This window comes from Sapajus apella, unplaced genomic scaffold (assembly GCF_009761245.1).
Source record: "Sapajus apella isolate SASKATOON/1434 unplaced genomic scaffold, GSC_monkey_1.0 scaffold23, whole genome shotgun sequence".
Lineage (NCBI taxonomy): Eukaryota > Metazoa > Chordata > Mammalia > Primates > Cebidae > Sapajus > Sapajus apella.
The window spans coordinates 5,529,098-5,542,276 of NW_022436963.1; the positions used below are offsets into that span (position 1 = coordinate 5,529,098).

General features: G+C 42.7%; 1 long non-coding RNA gene across 1 annotated transcript; it reads left to right on the top strand.

The window, feature by feature from the left end:
* The first annotated feature begins 951 nt into the window (after positions 1 to 951).
* Positions 952 to 12,915, top strand: LOC116559427. Its single transcript, XR_004272453.1, has 5 exons — positions 952 to 1,001; positions 1,317 to 1,522; positions 3,002 to 3,155; positions 3,373 to 3,905; positions 11,581 to 12,915. It is a non-coding gene; the product is annotated as an uncharacterized LOC116559427 (long non-coding RNA).
* The last annotated feature ends 264 nt before the right edge of the window (positions 12,916 to 13,179 follow it).

The window sequence follows — 13,179 nt, forward strand, 5'->3', positions numbered from 1 at the left end:
GGGGACATACAGACTTATGTTAAGAGTGTCAGATGAGGAGTCATGCTGGTTTCTCCTGTTCCCTTCCCAGAGAGACTCCCTGACAAAGAAACCTTTCTCCTGGACATGGATCTGAGCAGAATAACAGGCACCCCCTCTATGAACCTTGCCTCTAAGTTTGAAGGGGCTAGGAACATCACTTTGCCAGTCTCCTGTTTCAGGAGAATTACCTCCTTTTCCCTTTAGTCCCAGTCCAGTGTTCCTCTGAGTGCTTAGGACGCCAGGTTCTTGACATAGTGGAGAAACAGAGAGAAAATCAAACTGCAGGTCCTGTCAGCTGATTTAGGAAAGAAATGGGAGCTCCTATGTCTCTCCATGATAGTAGGATCATTTTATCATGCCACAGTCCTAGGAAATCAGGGATGATACTGGCAGGGGTTTTGTTAGAGAAAAGTCTAGTTTTCCAGCAAACATATGAGAAAATGCTCATCATCCCTGGTCATTAGAGAAATGCGAATCAAAACCACATTGAGATACCATCTCACGCCAGTTAGAATGGCGATCATTAAAAAATCTGGAGACAACAGATGCTGGAGAGGATGTGGAGAAATAGGAACACTTTTACACTGTTGGTGGGAGTGTAAATTAGTTCAACAATTATGGAAGACAGTGGGCGATTCCTCAAGGATCTAGACATAGAAATTCCATTTGACCCAGCAATCCCATTACTGGGTATATACCCAAAGGATTATAAATCGTTCTATTATAAAGACACATGCACATGTATGTTCATCACTGCACTGTTTATGATAGCAAAGACCTGGAACCAACCCAAATGCCCATCCATGATAGACTGGACAAGGGAAATGTGGCACATATATACCATGGAATACTATGCAGCCATAAAAAATGACAAGTTCGTGTCCTTTGTAGAGACATGGATGAATCTAGAAACCATCATTCCCAGCAGACTGACACAAAAACAGAAAACCAAATCAAACACTGCATGTTTTGACTCATAGGTGGGTGATGAACAAGGGAACAACACTCACTGGGGTAGGTGGGAGGGTGGAGGGGAGGGGAGGGACATTGTGGAGTGGGGAGGATGGGGAGGAATAACACCAGGAGAAATGCCTAATGTAGGCAACGGGGTGGGGCAGGGGGATGGAGATAGCATACTACCATGGCATGTGTGTACTTATGCAACAATCCTGCAGGATGCAGGGTGTGCACATATACCCCAGAGCCCAAAGTACAATAAAAAAAGAAAAGAAAGAAAAAAGCCTAGTTTTATTCTTGCCACAATTATTATTCTTCCTTCTTTCTCCCCATTAAAGTTTAATGCTGCACTCTGAGCAAGAATGCTTTTCCTTAATTGATGGGCACTTCGTCAGCTGAATCACAGTAGGGGATGAGGAATGATAACCAACAGAAGACCCAGTGGGAAGAACAAGCTCCCTCAACCGGGAGTGGTGCTCCTGAAAGTCTCTGCAGAAGAATCCAGAACCAGTATCCCTCATTCATTCAACATCTAATTACTGAGGTCTTTCTCTGAGACCATCCCTGGGTTAGCTCAGAGATAGACTGTGAAGACCATTGCTTGTGGTCTTCTAAGGGGAAGTTCCTAAAATTTCAGGAGCTCAGCCATACTGAAGTTCTATGGTGGATGAAATTAGAAGGCCTTGGGATCATGGGGACCTGTGCTCCATTCTTGTTTGAATGCTGCTAACCCCTCATTGCTCCTCTCAACCTCAGTTTCTTTCTCTGTGAAACAGCATGGCAATAGTAACTTTACATAGAATTATGAGGATTCAGCGGGTGACCATGTAAAGTGCTTCACATAGACCTTGATGCACAGTAAGCACTCAATGTGATGATGATAATCTGTAAAATGAAGAGAATAATGCTAATCATATACAGCTGTTATAAAGATTAAATGAAATAAGGCTTGTTACATGGCTGGTACCTAGAAAGTGCTCATAAAATAGTAGTTTAAGGGCTATTTCTTTATGTTAGAAGTATCGGAGAGGTGTGGTGGCTCATGCCTGTCATCCCAGCACTTTGGGAGGTCAAGGCAGGAGGACAGCTTGAGCCCAGGAGTTCAAGACCAGTTTGGGCAACATAGTGAGATCCCATCTCTACCCAAAATATTACTTGCATATGATGGTGCATACCTGTATTCCCAGGCTAAGGTGGGGGGATCACTTGAGCCTAGGAGGTCGAGGTTGCAGTGATCTATGATTGCACCACTGCACTGCAGCCTGGGCAAGAGGCAGAAAGACTCTGAGGTCTAAGGAGATGAATTTCTGAACAAATAGTATTTTTGACCTTTAAAGACAGGCTCTTCTTTTTTTTTTTTTTTTTTTTTTTTTGAGACAGAGCTTTGCTGTGTTGCCCAGACTGGAGTGCAGTGGCACAATCTTGGCTCACTGCAACATCACCTCCCAGGTTCAAGCGATTGTCCTGCCTCAGCCTCCCATGTAGCTGGGATTATAAGCACCCACCATTATGCCTGGCTAACTTTTTTGTATTTTTAATAGAGACGGGGTTTCGCCATGTTGGCCAGGCTGGTCTTGATCAGGCTGATCTCAAACTCCTGACCTCATATGATCTGCCCACCTTGGCCTCCCAAAGTCCTGGGATTATAGGCATGAGTCACAGTGCCCAGCCAACAGGCTCTTCTTCTTGAAGCATCTCTACCAAATGTGCAAAGGAAAGAAATAATTATTTCTGCTATTTGAGAATATGAAGTGTCTATCATTGCTTAGTAAATTATAGGAGAATAGCAGAATTGAAACAACGAGCGAGAGAGAGAAAAGCTCTTGGAAAAGGAGAGAGAGAGGGCCGGTGACCCAAGGGCCCCAGGAGACTACAACAGTCATAGATACTCTTGGTCAGAGGATAGGTGATGAATTTTCATTAACTATTTGTGTCAAGCTTTAAGTTTCAAGTATTCCCCCCAGCCCCGAGCTGTAATTACCCTCTGTTCACTCCAGAATTCATAAATGTCTTTTATATACAGAATCTTGGATTGGTGGTGCTTGGGCAAGGAAACAGGAGAGGCTTTGCTCATGCTTAAGGAAAAAGGGCTGGAGATGAACTCTGAGCACAAAGTCAGAGCAAGAGGGAACAGGAGCTGCATCTTTACCTCTTGGGAACAACCATGGGACAATGAGGTGAGTCATTTTAGTTGGGTATTAAAACAGAGGGTGACTGTCCCAGAAGGCTGAGGAGTGTAAATACACAAATTGAAATAAACTCTCAGGATGATTTGCTTATTAATTAGGTTTCCAGGAAGGTCTCTTGGGATCCAAACTACTTGAAAACAAAACAAAACAAAATACAGCATATGCATGACTAACTGGAGAGTTAAGAATGCCATTTTTTTTTCAGAAGGCAAGACTATTGGTGATTCTGCCACAGTAGAGAGACAAGCTTTGACAACTCAAAATAGTAAGTACATCAGCCTCAAGCAAGGTTTCTAAAATGCTTTTCCGGTCCCAGAGGGACCAATTTGGCACTCAGGGCACACATTTGCCATGTGCCACCTCAAGATTTGGCATCATAATCAATGAAGAGGAGCTTAATGCTGAGTTAAAGTACTCCCTTTGGTATAAATTATCTGCCATGTAAAGCAGAAAGTCCTCCTCACTTTGTTAGTTGGATGTGTAAATACCCACCGGCCCTGTTCAGATTTGATCCACCCTAGAGTGAATGGATTAAGATTTAAGATGCAAGTGTCTTTGGTTTTTTTCCCTCCCTAGTGATCTGGCTGGATGATTTCTCCCTTCTCTTTGGCATTGCAAGGAATTTCTGAATACATTAGATGGCAAAATGGAAAGAAAGAACAGGGAAGAACATGGAAGGAAGAGAAGCCTGATTAATCCATAACCTTTAAGTAAGGAAAAGGACAATGAGAGAAACAGGTGCAACATTTAGTTAGAGGGTAGGGAAAGAAATAGAGAGAAAGGGTGAGAAATGAATGAAGATGTGACAATAATACAGAAATAGCCCCTGTTTAATGAGCACCTACTACGTGCTAATGCTGGGCTAACAAGTGTACCAAGTACAACAAGTAAAAGCAGGCTTGGTCCTTGTTCTCATGGAGCTTATCCTCTGCAGTCTACCCTACTGGACTAGGTTTCTAAGGCAAAGGTCGCATCTACTGATAGGCTGAGACCTCTCCAAACTCACTTCGCACCACTCTGTTCTCTATCTTTTCTCATCAGTCATTCTGGAATCTTCTCAGTTCTTCCAGCCTGCCAGGGTCTTCTCTGCCCACATACTCCCACATACTCTTTATTGCCTAAGAGCTCTTTGCCCCTTTGCTGTGGTTTTTTTTTTTTTTTTTTGATGTAGGGTCTTGCTCTCTCACCTAGGCTGGAGTGCAGTGGTACAATCATGGTTCATTGCAGCCTTGACCTCCCAGGGCTCAGGTGATCCTCCCACCTTAGCCTCTCGAGTAGCTGGGATCACAGGTGTGTACCACCATGCCCAGCTAGTTTTGTATTTTTTGTAGAGATGGTGTTTTGCCATGTTGCTCAGGCTGGTCTTGGGCTCCTCGGCTCAAGTTATCCTCCCACCTCAGCCTCCCAAAGTGCTGAGATTATAGGTGTGAGCCACTGTGCCCGGTAGTTTGGTTTGAATATTCGTCCCCTCCAAAACTCATGTTAAAATTTAATCCCCAAGGTGGCAGCATTTTAAGGTGGGACATTTAAAAGGTGATTGGTTTATAAGGGCTGTACCCTCATAAATGGATTAATCCACTCATAATGAATGCATTAATGGGTTAGTGGATTAATGAGTTATCCTGAGATTAGGACTAGTGGCTTTATAAGAGAAGGAAAAGATACCTAGCTAGCACACTCAGTTCCTCGCCATGTGATGCCCCGCACTGCCTCGAGACGCTGCAGAGAGTCTCCACCAGCAAGAAGACCCTCACCAGATACAGCCCCTGCATCTAGGACTTCTCAGGCTTTATGACTGTGAGAAATAAGTTCCTTTTCTTTATAAATTACCCAGTTTCAGGAGTTCTGTTATAAGCAACATAAACCAGATGAAAACACCTGTCTTACCTGGCAATCTCCTTTTCAATTCAGCAAAGACTTGGTCTTCTTTCGGGTAACTCCCTCACCCCAGGCTAGCTTAGAGCCTCCGGTTACATGTCCTCACAGTTCCCTGTATGGCTTAATTAATACCTTGTAACCACTGGCTGCAGCCTGTCTTTCCCACTACTCTGTGATTTGTGAAGTTGTAGACTGGTTTATTCACCAGTATCTAGCACAGGGCCTGGCGCGTGAGAGGTGCTTGTTAAACACTGGGGAGGTGAAAGCTCTGTTCCTTACAGCCTAGAAGTTATGGGTCTTAATTTAATTGAATTTTTAACCTTGGATTGTCAGTCCTTTTTTTTCCTTGTTTCTATGACACCTTGATATTTATTAGTATATTTCGTTTTTACACACATCAAGGCAAAACAAAGGAGAAACGTGGCTGAAGAAATAAGTGATATTTTTTTTTTTTCTGACTTAATAAGCAGGTCCTGGGAGAATGAAACATTTTCTTCAAGGGAAACACTGGAGCACTGGTAAAGATGTTCCTGTAAATCTCACTTGGACACAGCACGCCCGTTTAAACTCTACAGTGTTAATCTATGATTACGGCTTTTCTCATTTCTCACATTTGAAAATGAAATATACATTTTCATTGTGACTTTAGATTACTATGCTCTATGAAGGCTTTAAACGCAAGGACACTGAAAAGGAGAAGATCTGCACTAGAAAATGTAGGCAAGGAAACCTGCTTTTATGATGCTAAACTTTCTGTGGTGTGATGTCAGGGTGGGCAGATGCGTTTCTGTGTAAAGTTGCACCACCTTGAGTGCCACACAGCACCCATATTTATTAGTCTGAGGAAAATTTGCCAGTGCTATAGCATCTACTACAGAGAGCCAACTAAATAAAGTATGATCTTTACAGTGGCCTTTCAGAAACTGTAAGTGCCCGCAAGTGGCCTATAAAGGGTGAATGATTAACACAGCCCCTGAGTGAAAATCGTAGACGCTGTGTAGCTGATTTCACTAAAATTTTAGTCACTATTTCATCAGTGACTAAAATAGCTGATGACCCAGTGAGAATCTTGTGTGGCACAGGAAGAGGTACAAGAACATTTAGAGACTCCTGGACCAGGATTCCAGACCTAACTCTACGGCTTATGAAGGAAGGAGCCTTGGGAGAATCCGTCATCCCCAGGAGCTTCCCTTCCCTTCGTGTAAAATGGGTTTGCTAGTCCATAGGCACCGGATGGCTTTGTAGAACCCCCAGCCCAGGCTCCGGGGTGGCAGCCGGTTTCTCCCTCTGTTCTCTCTGCCCAGTTGTTGAGGGCCCAGTTTCCAGGCCTGGGCCGCACAGCTGTCAGCCAGACAGTCCAAGTGGGACCCTCTAGTTGAGGCTAATTATAAAGAAGGCTGGCAGGGTGAGAAAACTGTTTTCTTCCACTTTGGAGGTTTGGTTTATTAGAAACAGAGCCCTGAGGGGGATTTCTAGGGCTATTAGAAAGTTCAAATAGTGTCTTGGGTACAATGCAGTGATTTCTGCGGGTCAATTTTCCCTCCAACTAAAAGCACTTAAGAGAGCAGGGGGGCAGGGGTGAAGGAGGCTACAATGAGAAAAGCGTTGAAAAGAAAGGGGAAAAAGAGCGGTGCACCAGGCTGACCAGCTCCACATTGCTGCGTTCTCAAAAAAAAAAAAAAAAAAAAGAGAGAGAGAGCGCCAGATCCCTAGCCACTTTGCCCGTGACCTCCGGGCAGGCAGCTCAGAGCGGGGGCGCATCTTTGCAGCCCAGAGTCTGTGTGTCCGCGCGGCTCCCAGTCCCCGGGACACGGGGCTGGGGTCCTGGGATCGCGGAACGGGCGGCGCCCCCTAGGGGCTACGCTCTGAGGGTGGGTGGCCCCACGGAGCTCCCGCCGCCTCCGTGGCCCCTCGCGTCATAGGCCCACCGCTAATGGACCTGCTGTTTTTTTCATTTCCTGGTTGATGGCGTTTCTTCCCGCGCCATCTGGGAGCCCAGCAGGAGAGTCCCGCCCCTCCCCGAGGGCACCACCCGACTGTCTCTCTGTCACCCTGGCCAGCCAGCAGAGCCCGGCGCGTTCAGATGCGTGGGGGAGCGGCCACGGGCCAGCCCGCCGGAGCTCGCCCGAGGTCGGAGGAGCCCTGACGTACCAGGGCCCTGGGCTGCAGCATGGAGCCTTCCTGTGGGTGTCCCCCCGACTACCCCCACGTTGGGGGCTTCTGCCAGCCTCAAACTATTCTTGCCTTCTGGGACAGAATGCATTCTTTCCAAACACCGGCAGCGCGCCAGGCTCAGGGCTGCTGAGCTCTCTGTGCTGGCCTTGGGCGTGTTGACTTGAAGGCGTCTCGTGGAGTCCTCCCCAAACCTCTTAGAGGTGAGGCCATCACCCCCTGGGGCCAGAGTGAAGAGGCTGAGGCTCAGGGGGTCAAGAGTAGCCCCAGCGCACACCTAGTGTGATGGTGGTGCTTGTGGCTTCCCTAGCCATCATCCCTTGGGTTTTTCCCTGGGGGCTTTGCTTCCCTTACTCCAAGCCACGCAGTTTGGATGGGAGGACCTCATTCTGATGGTGGCTGCATGGTGATTGCATGGGATGAGCGGAGCTCCTCTAACCTGCTTTACTCATCTGAGGACTGCTGGAGGTTTTGCATGGTTCTCTCCCTGAGAGGAAGCTGGGACAGCTGTCCGTTGGCTGGTCTTTAAGCATAAGAGTTATTACCAGTTGCCTTGCCAGGCTAGCTGCCTGGGGAGTTTGACTAGGTTGTTCCCCTGTGGAGCCAGTCTAGGAACAACTAAGTCAGCGTGGCTCCCACCTGCCCTGCCCCAGAGTACTTTTGCTCCTGCGAGGACTTACAGGACAAAGGGCTGGCCCTGGAGCACAGAGTGGACTCCTTTGGCATCGTAGGAAGAGGGCTATGCGGGTGAGTGGAGAGCTCTCCATGAAAACACGTGCCTTCCTGTAGCTTGGTTATCACATGTAAATATGTAAACATGTATGGGCTTCCCTCTGCACTCTTGGTACATACCCATACATTTAGGGGTAGACTTATACCACCATTTCCTTATCCTTCCCTCCTGGCAATGAAATCTAGTAGGCCTATTGTGCTGGTGGTGGGGGTACAATTTTAAGGTGAAAGAGACCAAGAGGTGGCACTTCCATATGGCCACGTTCAGTGGCCTCCCTCCGCACAAGCTCCTGGACTCTGTGAGCTCCGTGGTACCCAATTGCTTAGACAGTTGACTGGATTGGCATATTGTCAACCTAAATAACAAACCGAGAGACTCTCTCAAAGCCCCTCTATTCCCAAAGTTATTCTCGAATAAATATCATTTTCTTATAGAGAGCCTCCCTCTGTTATTTAGGTTGACAGTTCATGTGTTCATTCCCTTAACATAAAGATTTTCAGGCACTGGGCCAGGCATTGGTTTTCTAGCTCCTAACACTAAACTAATTTACCTCAAGTATTCAGAACAGATTTTTATGTTATGTGGGGAATTTTTAAGGATTTAGAAATTCAGATTAGTACTATTGCTACTTTTTAAACTTATAAATTCCCACTCTCTTGAGGGAAATCACAGCAATTAATTTTCCTTTTCATGTATCTAGAAAATTCTCTTCCTGTTTTAAAACAAAAATATTTCTGTGATTCAGTCAGAATCACAGCTAAGATATTTACTGAAAGAGTAAGTAGCAGCTACATACATGACAACTGAATAAATAAGGAGAGAAATCTCTTTAAATAAGATGATGTAGGTTGATTCACCTAACCAAATTATGGTTATTTCATTAACTCTCCAATCGAAATTCCAAAGCCTCATTCTATTTGCTGAGGTAAATTTGTTTAACACGAAGCTCTGACGCCCTTTAAAATAATTACGCTTCTAAATGAAAGTTTAATTTTTAATCATTTGCTTTGCTAAAATAGAACAAATGAGAGGATAATATGACAATTTAAAGGATTTGCAGTAGATCCCCTAGAGCTGGAGGAGACATGAATTTTTTCTGAGTACTGCTGACTAGTATAGGAATTTTAAGTATGATAATAGAACTGCTTCCTCACAATGTTTGCTTCTTTGATGAAAATAAAACCAGAGGGAATTAGAAGCCAACAGAGGTAAGGCAGGTCAATGCTACCTGATCAATCACAGACCTTAATGGGGACTGTGATCTTTTCTCCACCGTAACAGGTCCTCTAGTGAATTTCTGGACTTGAGATTCAGGGCACTGCAATGCATTATAAAAATGAGCCAATTCTCAGTGAAACAGAATTAAAACAACTTTCCTCTTAGAAGAGGTAGATGCTATTGTGTATTTGCAAATAATGAAATCCACACAACAGGAGGGACAGCTTAGTTCATCTCCTCTTTTGGCTAAAAGCTGTAATTTTTAGCCAAAAGAAATTAACAGAAAGTTAACATCGATATTCAGGACTTGAACTCAGATCCGGAACAAGTAGACTGAATTAACATTTATAGAACTCTCCACTTTAAATACACAAAATATACACTCTTATCAGTACTACATCACACCTATTTACAGGTTTAAATGAAATATTGGTTGGCTGCTTGTTATTTTCTTCCCTCATTTTTTTTTTAATGTCTCTATTATTAAATACAATTACAGGCATGTCCATTTTTAGACTGCATTCTGCCCCGGGCAATAAAGCAACACCCCTGTTCTCTCTCCCTCTTCCTCTTTTTTCTTTCCTTCATTCTTTTTTTTTTCTTTTTCTTTTGTTCTTTCTCTTTCTTTCTTTCTTTCTCTCTTTCTTCCTCTAGGAAAAAATAAAATAAAATTTAAAAAAAAAAGCCGTAATTTTTGTTTTGTTTGCTTTTTAAGTCACTTTCCAGAAGTTGAGTATGATATCTGCCCAGTTCAGGTTCAGAATGTGAATTCTTTCCAGAGCTATTTTTAATCAGAATTACCAAATAATGAGTGAAAAACAAAGCCCTTTATTAATAACTCTCTAGATAGTAGGATTGATTAAGGAGTCTTTAGTCTCTCTTCATGGTGACACACTCTTGCAAATAGCCACTTTTTTTTCTTTCCAGGAATTGTGAATTGGTGCAATTCTCTTTACCTTTTCACATTCCTCAATGCTTCAGGCAGCAGAGGATACAATTTTCAATATCACATGTGCTTATTTACTTAAGATAAAATGAAAACAGCATAGAAGGGAAATGTACTTGTGATTCCCTTTTGCAGGGCTGCTTCAAGCAGTGAGCTCAGAGGTTGAGGGCTCATTTTACAGTGGCCTTGACTTGTAATCTATATTTTGTTTGATTAACTGTCCCTGGTCCTTTTAAAACTGGTGAGAGTACAGTGACATTCACAGTAGTCAGAGTCTTTAGGAGTTCATATATGACTTTTCTAAAGCTTACTACCATTATTATTTATTGCACAAACAACTGTAAAACACTATTAATATAAATCAAAGTGAAAGAAAAAGTTCATCCACAGTCTTAATCAAATTGTTTTCATTTTTCAAGTTTTCTCCCAAATCTTTTTTATGAAGAGGAGAATTTTTTACACAATTGTAATTGTAACATAGGTAAGATTTTGTATTTCACTTTTAAATGTAAGGTACCATACACATTTTCAGTATTACATTATATTCTTCACAATTAAAATGCTTATATCTGTGTAATAGTTCATAAAATGGTGAGACTCTAATTTAACCATTTTTTCATTTATGAACATTTAGATTAAAAATCATAGTATATAAATGTTGCTGTGAAGTGTATTTTTATTGTATAATTCAAAAAATTCTTTTGGGTTATCTCCTTAGTATAAAGTCCTCAAAATGATGTCAAAGGGTACGAATATTTTTATTCTTTTTAGCATATTACAAAATGGTATTCTTAATGAGTTGTACTCATTTACACTGCAATTTTTGATACTATCAGTTTTATGTGTTAGCATTGGGAATTCTCATTTGAATTTTTTCTACTTGAACAGCTAGAAAGTGGGTATATTTTGATATCATTATACCATTGTCAGTAGACCAATGAATGTTATCTCTTGCTCTCTTGGGAAAGAATGTGATTGGCCCTTCTTTAGATCCTTAACTCATCATTTCATAAACTAATAATTAGGTTACAACCCAAGGAAATATTATATAGAAACCTTAGCATGATTTAATTTCTATTTCCTCCTCTTCTCACTTTCTTTTATCTGCTTTTAGTTGGGATGTTAGACGCAGAAGGGGCCCCAGCTGGGATGAAAGGGGGATATGGTGTTACTGTTCGCAGATCCTTCACCCAGTGCCTTGTCGTTCGCTATGTCTTTGCTTATGCTCTCCATTTAGCCTGGAAAACCCTTTCCTTTTGTCCGCATTTTAATGACTGTGGTAGGCAGAATTTTAAAATCAAGATTCCCACCTCTACTCCCCAGAACTCATTGATTGATAAGCTGTCACTCCCATGATTATGTTTTGTTACATGGCATAGTTGACTTTAAAATAGGCTTATCTGGGTGTACTTGATCTCACCACATGGGTTCTTTTAAAAGCCCAGAGTTTTCTTTTCTGATCGCAGAGGGGAAGTCATAGATTTGAAGCTCTTGGAGGGATTTGGCATGCCACTGCTGGCTCAAAGATGGAGGCGGCCACATGCCAAGGAGTGCGGGCAGCCATCAGGAGCTGTGAGTAGCCCCAGCTGACAGCCAGCAAGGAAATGGCGACTTCAGACCTATTGCTGCAGTCAGCCAGCAACCTCAATGAGCGTGGAAACAGATTCTTCCTTGGAGCTTTCAGGTAAGAGCTGAGCTGGCCAACATCTTGTCTTAGACCTTTTGAGACCTTACGCAGAGAACCCAGCTGAGCCCACCTGGACTTCTGACCCACACAACTGTGAAGTAAACGAGGATGTTGTTTTAAGCTGCTAAATTGGTGGCAGTTTGTTAGAGCAACAACGGAAAACAGATACAATGATATAGAAAGAGATTTGTCTTATATAATAAACATTAATTTTAGCCAGCCTGCTGGACTTGAGAGAGAGTTCACAGGTAACAACTGCTGACCGAAGCCCAGGGCAGCCTGAATGCTATGGTTGCCAGGGACTCGTACTCCTGTTCTCTCTGCTTTGGTGGGCTGAGTGGTATGCTTCCAAACCTGCTGGTGCTAATTCTATTGCTTATTATAATTATCCATTTGTATGTATTTTGGTACTATGTCAATAGGGGATGTAAGACAGTGAACATGAAGAGAGCTGATGTTTCTACCAAGAGCTGAACACTTTGGAAATACTGGATGAATAGTAATCACTGAAAAATGCCATGGAATTAGGTGGGTGAGGCAACTAAAGAGCAGAGAAGAATTGTAAAGATTTAGAAGGTTTCTGGAGTCACATTACTCTGCCAGTCTGTCTCAGTTCTTCCTCTGTGTTAAAGGCTTCAAAACTAGACTTTACACGTGGTGCATGGGGAAGATGGCTTACTGAAGCTGCAGCCCCCAGCAGTGCTGTGCCCAGAGAAAAGGTGCTGGCCTGAAAGCAGAAGAGTGGTGAATGAAGGCACAGGACTTGCATTAAATTAAAATAAGATATTTCAGGGGTTGGTTTTTATCCTATTTGAGGATTCCTTGCATTGACTGCATTTTTTTACCGATCTAGTGCATCCAATTCTATCAAATAAGAGTGCTTCTGTTACAATATTAGATATGTGTATGTACTCGCACACACACATGCATGCTGGGGTAAGCAGGCTACAGGTCTAATCATGAAATATGAACAATTTTTGTAACAAATGCATATTGCTAGAAAAAAATTGAGAATATCAGTAGTAGTTATATTTGAGTAAGAAGCTTATGTGTATTTTCTATAATGCGTATATATTGTTTTTGAAATAAGGCAACAAAAGAAAATCATCATCATCATCATCATCATCATAAAAGAATAACTGCTAGCTATATTCTTCAAGGTCAGGGTCCAAAAATTTCCTCCCTGAAGTTTTTCTCAATTCACATGAAGTTTCATAAATCACTTATTTCTTTATGCTCCCATAGCTCCTTATTTGTACTTAATTAGTTCTAATATGTAGCATGGCCAACTGTGTCTTTCCCTTTCATTTGAGAGCAGGGACCATGACTTATAAATATTCATATTTCATCACACCAAGCACAGTTCCCACCATTTAGG